The 10,869-nt window shown below is 38.3% G+C and overlaps 1 long non-coding RNA gene across 1 annotated transcript; it reads left to right on the forward strand.

Annotated features, from left to right (window-relative positions):
* LOC147620468 (uncharacterized) lies at positions 1–2,327 on the forward strand. Its single transcript, XR_015270052.1, has 2 exons — positions 1–286; positions 2,122–2,327. It is a non-coding gene; the product is annotated as an uncharacterized LOC147620468 (long non-coding RNA).
* The last annotated feature ends 8,542 nt before the right edge of the window (positions 2,328–10,869 follow it).

The raw sequence follows: 10,869 nt of genomic DNA on the forward strand, positions 1-10,869 counted from the left end.
ACCTGATTATTTAACCCAAAACTGGGTTATCCCGATTAAATATGTCTGCTGCTGCCGATTTCGCTGAACTGTAATCTCCCGGTGGCGACCGATCTTTGGAAGCCTACTACTTATGGAGAAATCCGCCAGTACGAGCACATGCTTGGACTCCTCCCATTGATTCTGCATTCATGACACCTTGGTGTATTCAAGCATGGGAGTGGGATACCCCTACTCTCGGGCTGTCTACTGCATGTTGTTTGATACCATCTGGTGCATGCAGATCTTCTACAGACATATGTCCCAGGTAGAGTGCACACTCTACTAGTACAATTTGCTTATTTTTGGTGTTAATGATTTTGCAGATAAGTTGGTATTTAAACACAGATGCTTACAATATAAACACTAGAGTTATCATGGGTGTTGTGCTTAAAGTAGGTATACTGTAATAGTCCCATCTCCTGATCTTAGAAGCATGCTATCTCTGTTTGAGACCTTGCTTCTACTGGTTCTTGACCTTTGGTTACTTAGGTGGTGTAAATCTCTGTGATTGTATGTACCAGTTGGAACTCTTGGCTATCAACATGGCTCAGGCAGAGTGACCTCTACTAGTACTTTTCTCCTGCTTGTTGGAAAGCATGTTGCCTGGATCTCTGTAACTTATTGATTAATGATAAATTTCTCAGTGCCATGAAATTTAGGCTCCTCTGTCTTCTAAGAATAGTGTTAGGGTTGGGGATGTAGATGCTGGCAACTTAGTATCGATATTAAGGGTTTCTCTGACTCTGACTCTGACTCTTGCATTGTACCTTTTCCACTACCACTGATGTTCTGACATTGAATACCATGTGGTAATGGAGTTGTGAGACTCACTATCAGACTATTTACCTTGTGTACAAATAGTGTTTTTTCTTTGACCTTAATGTGGGAAATGTGCTAACCAGTGTTATCTGACATGAATACTGTTAAACCCAGATTAAATATTTGATTTGGTAAAAGAAGACAGACATCCAATGTGGTTCCTGATGGGTTCTTGCCCTTCCTAACTAAGTACTGACTTTTTGTCATAGCTTGACATAGTAACACTATCTTATTGCTTTCTTCTGATCTTTGATGATCTACTTGGAATGCTGCTAACTGACTGGTAATTGTCAAGATAAAATCTTGCTCTAAATTTCTTTCTGAAATAGCAGATTACTCACTCAATCTGGCTTATTCAACTTATGTGTTGGTTTAGTTAGGGTGCTTGGCACACATATGTATCATACAAAGCTGATAGGGTCCACAGTCTGGTTGGTGACTGGTAAACCTTGCCAGCATAGTAACACTATCTAACTGCCTTCTTTTGATTTTTGAATTATATTAGGAAAGGGTCTGATGGGTTTTGCCTTTCTTAACTAACTATTGACCTTTTTTCATACCTTGAAGTTCATACTATATTAAAACATTCCTTCAACAATTGGAATGGGACCACTGGTTCCTGAATTAAGGAGCTAAGTTTTCTACTCCATTGGAGAGGGACATGACCACCAATTTTGGCATTAACAATTATAACCATATCCTAAAGAAAGGTGTGTGTTGGGTAAACTGATTCTACCATCAAACATTCCCTACATGGGTAAATTGACTGATTGAGTGAGTTTATCTGCACTCTATTGAGAGTTCCTTTATGATAAATTAGGAAGCCTAGTATGGTCTTTAAGTTAATAAACACTATGGATTGGGCTGCTAACAGTACAATATCATGCCTTCCCCAGTTGGGCAAATATAGCTAAAGCTGCAAAAAGGTTATGCTGTGACCTAATTTCTGTAAAGGCTGTTGTGTAGAAGGGTGAATATTACTAAATCATCAAATTTGAAAGGTCTTAATGTTAAGACCCAGTGTTCTGATGCCATTCCTGAAGTAAGGGAAGCCAAATCAGAATTGATTAATCCTATGAATTGTTTCTTCTTGACTTGTACATAATGATGTTTTCATACTGTATCATGACATTCCCACCTATTGTTTTATGGTTTTGTAACTTAGAATAGGACCAAATAGGTGGTGACCTCCTCGATAACAAGTGGGGGGTGTTCACGACACTTGTCTTCCAACAATAAGGTGAATTGTACTAACGATTGGCTTTTTGTTGATGGTGGTAGGTAACAGATTCCTCCTTTCTACTCTTGCTGGCTCCAGTTTCTGACTCTTCTTTCAAGATTTCTACTGTGGCCTAGTGATCTACTTGCTTACGTTGTAACCTTTGTTTGTTCATGATTCCAATTGTACCACTGGTCTTGCTTATCATTTTTATATAATCTTGCATTTAAATTTATGAGACCTTTTGATTCATTATGGACTTTGGTTAGGGTAGTGTTTTAGGGCTTTTTAAACTCCTAACACACACACACACACACACACACACACACACATGCATGCACACACACACATGTACGCATGTGCACACATGCACACATGCACAAAAAAATTCTTTTTATTACTTGTTTAAAATGTTTACTTGCACAAAAGATGAGAAAAAAAACCAAAGCATCGATAAAAGCATATTTATGCTTAAATAGAGAATATCACATTTTTTTTTGTCCAAGACAACAGTATATCTTGAAAAATAATTGAAGAATCTTCAAGGTAAGAAAACATGTTTACAAAGCATTTTTGAAAGATAGGTGAAGCTTTTGGTAGGTAAATTCCTTGTAAGATAGAGAAAAGAGGACAACCCTAAAAACTGAAGGATAATATTCACTTCTTATTTTTTGTACTTAGGATACAAACTCATTTGTTTAGATGTAATGACATTGAATGTTTGTGGATTAAGATTCATAGATGGTGGTTACACTAATGAATAGAGGATATGAAGAGTTGTGTAGATCTTTGACATTCCTCCTCACAACACGCAACACACTCAATCATTCTAGCAATTCATAACACACACACACACACTCAATCATTCTAGTTCATGCTAACTCATTGATTTTATACACAACACACACACTCAATCAATATACTTCATAATTTTCTTTCTAATTAAGTTGTTTTGATGATGTATATTTGATTCTAAGTCATTGATTTTATACACAACACACACACACACGTTCAATCATTCTACCTCATGCTTCTCTTTCTAATTAACTTGCTTTGATGATGCGTATTTGATTGTCTGGTTCAAATTGATATTAGAGAAAAATGGGACCTATATGGGGAAAGTTGATGAATTGAGGACTTGGATTCTTTTCTTTGATCATGGATGAAGCCTTCTCTTCCAAGTGAATTGTGTCTAGGGAAAGCTTAAAGCATTCAATACAAAGTCTTGCAAATTTTTCTAATATAGAAGCCCTGCTATGATCGTTGTTATAAACATAAGCCAATAAGCATTTGACTAGCAATTAAGGAGCTATGGTGTGCTTGTGGGATGTGAGCGGTTACTTGTGAAAGGTGTGAAAGGTAGCCAAACACTTTGATTTGCAGGCCAAATCCATCACTAAGAACAACTCCCTCAGCATAGTAGAGAAGCATCTTGTCTCAGAAGGTCATCTCAGCCCACCAACCTCCACTTAAACCTGAGAGGAAGGTAGAGTCACTTAATCACGTAATTACTTACACATTTGGTCAAAATTAGTGAAATTAGCTTTCACATAGCTAGAGCAACATGATACAAAGCCAATTAATGCATGGGCTCCAAATTTGAATGATATTTGAGAGATTTGGAAGCAGATTAGTGTCGATATATGACTCTTAACAGGTTTTGGTAAAAAATGTGAGTTGTTTTTGGCATGTATTTGGCACTTGGTGACCTTGAATGATGCTTATATGCAACATGGAGCATGTATGGATGTAAAGGCATATACTGTACACTTGATTGGATCATTTATTTGTTATTTGGTACATTAAAGAGCTTAGTATTATGTAGCATTGCAAGCTATATTGGATTGGTTGTTGCACCTGACATTGGATGTATGTGAACAAATGGATGTAAAGCATAAATATTGAGCTCATGTGAGTATATTGGACTGTTCTGGAAAGTGGAGGACTATTTTGGATGTGTTTCTTAGAATTTGTGAGAGTGGCGCTAGTGTACAAATGTGATTTGGAGTCTTGGATTCAATCGCCATAAAAATTGTGGAATGTGTGGATAGCATTGGTGGTGATATATGAGTGTTTGAGTTAATTGGTTGCTATACTCAATGAACATTATGCATACAAACATGAGTGATGGTCCAGAAAAGATTTTTGGAAAAATTATTGACAAAAACAACTTGTGGATTTGGAAGTATCGCATGATGAGCTTCTTGAAAGGGAAAGGACTTTGGAATTTGGTGACAGGTGAGGAGACAGAGTTAAGGGTTCCACCAGTTATTAATGCAACACCTGCCAAGCTTATAGAAGCAAATAGGAACTGGATAGAGAGGGCATTCAAAGTGCTTTAGTATTTCTCAATTTGTGTGATAGATTGAATGTTATGCCATATTTAAGATATAGATAATCCCAAGGATGCACGGGATACAATGGTGAAGTTGTATGATACAACTACTTAACTAAAGAAGATCTAGTTAAAGCAAAAATATACATTGGTGCCCCTATGGAAGATGATGATTTGGTTGCCATTACATTAAATGGTTTGGGAAAAGACTACAAGGCATTTGAAACCTCTATTAGGGTTAGATGTGGAGACTCCCCAGGAGTTGGTCTCTTTGCTTATTGCGGAGGAGATGAAACTTGGTTTAGGTACTTCATTTAGAACCAGTGGTGGTGGGCATGTAAGGGACCATGCATTCTACACTCATGGAGGTGCTAGAGTCAAGGGGATATCGAGTTTGAGAGGATATACAGGTGGATGTGGTTGGCATGATAGGTCACCATAATAATAATAGGATTCATAACCATCATTTGGTGCACATGGTGTAGAGATTTTTATCCTCATGCTAGAGGGAGATCTATATCTCATGGTGGTAGAGATCATTGGCAACCACAATAGCAAAATATGCATGGCAATGAGTGTCATTATTGTGGTAAACTTGGACATATGGCTAGAGATTGCTACAAAAAGCAAAATGATATTCGTGGTGGTAGAGTGCAACATGGTAATTATACATCATCTAGCAATGACGGACACAGAGATCATTTGTTTTCCATGAAGCACGTGATGGGTACTATGATGTCACGCACACAAAGAGAGTGATGAAACATGGTATATGGATTCAAGTGCATCAAATCACATGACATGTCATGGAGAGTGGTTTGATAACATGATGCCTACACAAACTCAGGGATATGTTGCCACATGTGATGATACTCAGCATCTTATTACACATGTTGGTAGTGTACCATTGAGGACGCATGATGGTAAAGTGAAAACTATGTCTGAGGTGTTGTATATGCTATCTATTACAAAGAGTTTAGCAAGATTACAGGTGAGATTTAATGAGCATGGATGTTTTGTTGAGGACTTTAAGCATGGCTACAAATTGATTTCCAAAGGTAAAAAAAGAAGGGAGATTGTTAAAGCTAGATGCAAGTATACATGTTTGTGATGCATGTTAATTTTGGAAAACAAGCATGATTGCCATTTCCCAGGGATAGTCACTTGAGGTTGTGCGCATATTGACATTTTGGGTCCCACTCAAACCCAAACAATAAATGGGAGCAGGTACTACATCACATTTATTGATGATTTTAGTTGGATGACATGGATTTATTTTTTGAAAGAGAAGAGTGAAGCATTGGGTACTTGGACTAAATGTTTGAGGACAAATGGTGGTAGGGTTCTTGAGAGAGCATGGTATTATATGGTAGCTTGTTGAGATTTGAGGTAACATGTGAGCTAGAGAGAAGAGTGGAGACTTTATCCCACATTGATGTACAAGCACAAGAGTATACCTCCTCATATAAAAGGAGGGCATTTCAAGAAATGAAATATGAAGCAAGCTCTCAAGCCTCTTTATGAGTACAAGTCTCAATCTTGTAGCCTGATTGTGCTTGAGTCTTAAGCTTAGTTAGCATAATCTTTTCATTCATCATTATGTTATTAATTAGGTTGTTGCACCCAGTATAAGATTAGTGTTCTTTAATCATGGTAATTAGGATAAGCACACCATAGCCATGCATGGTGAGGGTTCATATTTTTTGACATGGTATTAGAGCCATCCCTCTCCATTAGCTTAGCTTTAGCTCACATTAGTCTAATTACCTCACTAATTATCTAATTATCCATAAATCTCAATCTTTAATCACGGTAATTAGGATAAGCACACCATAGCCATGCATGGTGAGAGTTCATATTTTTTGACATGGTATTAGAGCCATCCCTCTCCATTAGCTTAGCTTTAGCTCACATTAGTCTAATTACCTCACTAATTATCTAATTATCCATTAATCTCAATCTTTCCACTTGTGGTCCAAATTTCAAATGCTTGCCATTTCTCATTCTCTCATCCATTAACCAAGATATTTTAGTAGGTTGTTGCTAAATCCTAGGTGAACTAATAGCTGAGAGGATTTGATCAATTTTGCCTTCTACTGCCCGAAATCGGCGCATTCACGACTACTGGTTTTTTTAACTTATTCTCCGTCTATACAACAAATTGGGAAAAGCCCCTTTAGCCAAGCCTTTTCTATGTCCCAAGATCTCTTCAATGTAAGTCTCAAGACTATTGGCGCTATACACAATAACTTCTACACCTGGGAAATGAAAACCATGTACACATTAATGAGAAAAGGGCTTTGAGATCTAATTGAGCCTAGTGAAGATAATGATAACATGTCAACACATTCAACAATCACAAAGCACTTAGCATAATAGCTCAAAGTTTGGGAGATGAAGTTATACATCGCGCATTGCAGGGATAAAAGATTACAAGAAGGCATGGGAGAAACTCAACAAAGTCTTTGGAAGCGAAACCAAGAGCTCCAAGATTAACCTTTTGATGTAGTTTTATAGATTGTACAAAGAAGAATCTGATACAGTGGTGGCTAACATCAACAAGTTCAAGGAAATCAAGAAATAACTAGTAGAAATCAAGAAGAAGATTAAAGAAGATGAAGCGGTTGCAGTTCTCCTCAACAATGATAACAAAACCCCCTATGATGTTCTTGTGTCCACACTCAAAAATGTCAACAAAACCCTAAATGAAGTGGAGTCTTCACTACTTAAGCATGATTCTAAACTTAAAAACACATCAACTATCACTCAATGAATCAATCAAAATGCTTTGTATATGCAGGAAAAGGAAAAGCTGTCAGATGTAATCATTGTGGCAAGCTTGGTACTACAGCTGCCATACATGAGAGTACTCCTGAGATGATGAGGGTGACAAGTGTTAGGCCAGATATTGGGCATCTTGTTGAAATATACAAGTGAATGGGTGTGTGTGTGGGAACAATAATGAGTAATTTGCTAGTTTTTGAGTATCCATGCCTACATTAAGCTATCAATTAATTGCTCACTAATCTCTTCTTAATCATCATCTAATCACTTACTAATGATGTTGATTCTTGCATTTGATCCACTATAGCTCATCACTTTGCTTGCATTTTAACTTAGTATCAGAGCCTAGCTTAGGATCCATCTAATTTATGAGCTTATTTATCTTGCTAATCACCCTATTAATTAGGATTAAGAGATAATCAATTTTAAAGCTCTTTTTAACTAAACCCTTGCACCCCCAGCTGATGGAGGGGCTTGATCTCCCTCTAGCCTCAACATTAGGCATAGAGGTCTTAGGCACACATAGCCAGCTCATCCACGCTCTAGACCATCGCGTCAAATCATCAAATCGTCGTTGGCTGTTCTTGATTTTCGGATTTGCAAGTGCCAGAGTTCTGAAGCAATTTGCAGATATTATCTCTTACAAGTGGAATTTGCCTAATTCCTCTTGGCCCTAGAGATTTTCAAGGGTGCTCTACATGTTGGTCATGTCAGATTTGTGAAATTCTTCAAGGAGAAGTGGCATCAAGCTCTGCATCAAATCTGCAAGTGACTTTGGTAAAACATAGATTAAGCATTCAATGTTTGGTCAAATATTTTTCTTCTTGGCTTGATCCTTTACTAGACTACCTGCTATTGATGCCTTTGAAAGGATTTGAGCTCATTTGAACTCTAAGGCACCAGATCTGGCCTCCCCACACACTCTGTTTTTTGCACATAAAATAAGGGATTATTTCACTAATCAATGATTAATTAGCATTAATCACTATATTTTGGTACAGTTGAGGGTTCAAATTTACCATTGGGTATCTGATAAAGATCCCTATCCCTTCATATTCGGAGATGGTTTGATACTCCACCCATTTAGTACAAGATCAGCTTTTAAATATTTGGTAAATTTATATTGCTGATAAATCTGTTGTAATCATCATTTAACACCAAATTTGAGTTGTAAAAGGGTAGACACTGCCCTTGAATCTTGAATTGGATCAAGAGGTAAGACCCGCTTCACATCATCATCATGAGCACGACACAAGAAATAGCTAAATTTAATGGGGAGCAATTTCATACATGGCAAACAAAGACCATGTATTTGCTCATGAGGAAAAATCTGTGGGGACTAGTTGAGGTAAGAGGTGAATGCCCAGAGGTGATTGGGGAGAATAAGTGGAAGAGTAGGAATGAGAAATCATTAGGACTCATTGCACTCAGTTTAAATAATGAAATCATTCACCACATCACAGGGATACAACGGGCTAAAGATGCATGGGACAAACTCAATAAATTATTTGGCACTCAAGCAAAAAATTCAAAAATAAATCTGCTAATGTAATTCTACAAACTTGACATGAAGGAAAGTGAACCTCTAACCACACACTTGAATAAATATAAAAGCATTAAGCAACAACTGACAGCCATTAGTAAGAAGGTAGAGGATGATGAGGCACTAGCAGTGCTTCTGAAGAGTGTGGAAAAAGGAGAATATGAAAACATTGTGGTGGCAACCTTAAAGAATGTACCATAATTGAAGCTACATGAGATAGAAGGAGCTCTACTAGAGCAAGAGACCAAGGTCAAAGAGAAGAAAGGGGTGGACCCAAACACTGGGAGAGGAAAAAGCATTCTACACCGAAGGAGGATTCTCACGAACGAGGACGAGGATGAGGAAGATGCAGGGGAGGAGGAAGGACCTTCACTTGCCAACTGTGGGAAGCGAGGACACATGGCAAGAAACTGCTACAGCAGCAAACCGAGTGAAGAAGGATTGACATCGACAAACTTCATGGAGACTCCTAAAGGAAGTGGAGTCAGATCATCTTTTTTGAGAGAGAAAGAGAGAGAAACCCCACAACCCAATGTAACCTACCCCAACAGAGTAAAACCACCTCTGAGCCACCGCCGATGATGTAGGCCATGTGGTAGATGTATGTGTGAGCACTTTAGTCAAGGTCCCATGCACTTATAGTAAGCCTTGGACACATAGAGAGAGAGTGTCAAGGACAATGAGTTAGGGACTTGAGGCACTGGTCGCGGGCTACCACAACAAGTAAGAGGGAAACTTGGTACAGGGCCTAGGTGTGCTAGAGTTATTCACTTGAGGCGAGGTGTTGAAATATATAAGTGAATGGGTGTGCGTGTGGGAACAAGCCCTTAGCAAGAGGCTGTAAAAGAGCGTCTATAAATGAGTGAGTAGCAGTGGAAAAGGTGAGAGGTATCTACTGGGAGGAGAGAATAAAGGGTAGCATGAGAAGATCTAGGATGTGTGAATAAAGGGTAGCATGAGAAGATCTAGGATGTGTGGAGATATTCTCGGAAAAGTGAAGAGGTGGAGAGAATCGAGCAAAAGAGGTCGAGTGAATCAAGGATGAGGTGTCCCCCTAGATGTAGGGGAGGTGGAACAAATCAAGGAACAAATCAGTGGAGCAGATCATGGACAAACTTATATAAATTGAGGCATTGGTCTAATGAGTAATTTACTGGTTTTTGAGTATCCATGCCTACATTAAGCTATTAGTTAATTGCTCACTAATATCTTCTTAATCATCATCTAATCACTTGATAATGATGTTGATTCTTGCATTTGATCCACCATAGCTCATCACTTTGCTTGCATTTGATCCACCATAGCTCATCACTTTGCTTGCATTTTAACTCATCTCAAGGTTTTTGGATGTATTTCTTATGTACATATATTGAATGAGAAGAGAAGGAAGTTGGACCCAAATCCTAAGAAGTGCATATTCATTGGTTATGCACAAGACAGAAAGGCTTACAAATGTTATAATATGGAAACTAGGTAGGTGCTCATTTCTAGAGATGTGGTGTTAGGCAAGTTGGTACAAAAATAAAGAGAATGTTATGGATGACATAGATGTAGATGTGCATGTGAACTTGCCACCAAAAGAGTGTTCTACTTCATTGTCTGGGCCAGGTGAAACATCTAGTGAAGTGATACATGGGATTTGGTAGTATTACCAAGTGGAAAGAATGTCATTTGTTTGCAAATAGGTGTATAAAGTGAAATGTAAGTCGGATGGATCAATATAAAGGCGTAAAGCAAGGCTAGTTGCAAAGGGACATGCATAGACACACGGTTTAGATTATGATGAAACATTCAGCCCTGTACCTCGCACACTCGAGCTAGCTTGGTTGCTACTACCACTTTGCTAAGACCCATGGTGCAAACTACTATGTCATCTTGGCTATCTACACTTGGCTATCTACACTGTGGGGGGATGATGGGTTGGGTGTGCCAAGCTCTACCTCTTATTGCTCAGCGGAGAGAATCAGGAAGAAGTTGTGGATCTCATCCTGCATGTAATCTCGTGGGTTGGATTACTTGACTATACGGTCTAGGAGGTGAGTCCATAGGTCTTTAAAAAAATTTGAAACAAGTTTTCCTAAGTAGCCTAGGGTAAAGAGAATGCATAGGAGGGAGAGAGAGCTTGATTTCCTTGTTGCAAGAAAACAT

Source organism: Cibotium barometz, chromosome 31 (assembly GCF_041138505.1).
Source record: "Cibotium barometz isolate CiBa-2024 chromosome 31, ASM4113850v1, whole genome shotgun sequence".
Classification (NCBI taxonomy): Eukaryota; Viridiplantae; Streptophyta; class Polypodiopsida; order Cyatheales; family Cibotiaceae; genus Cibotium; species Cibotium barometz.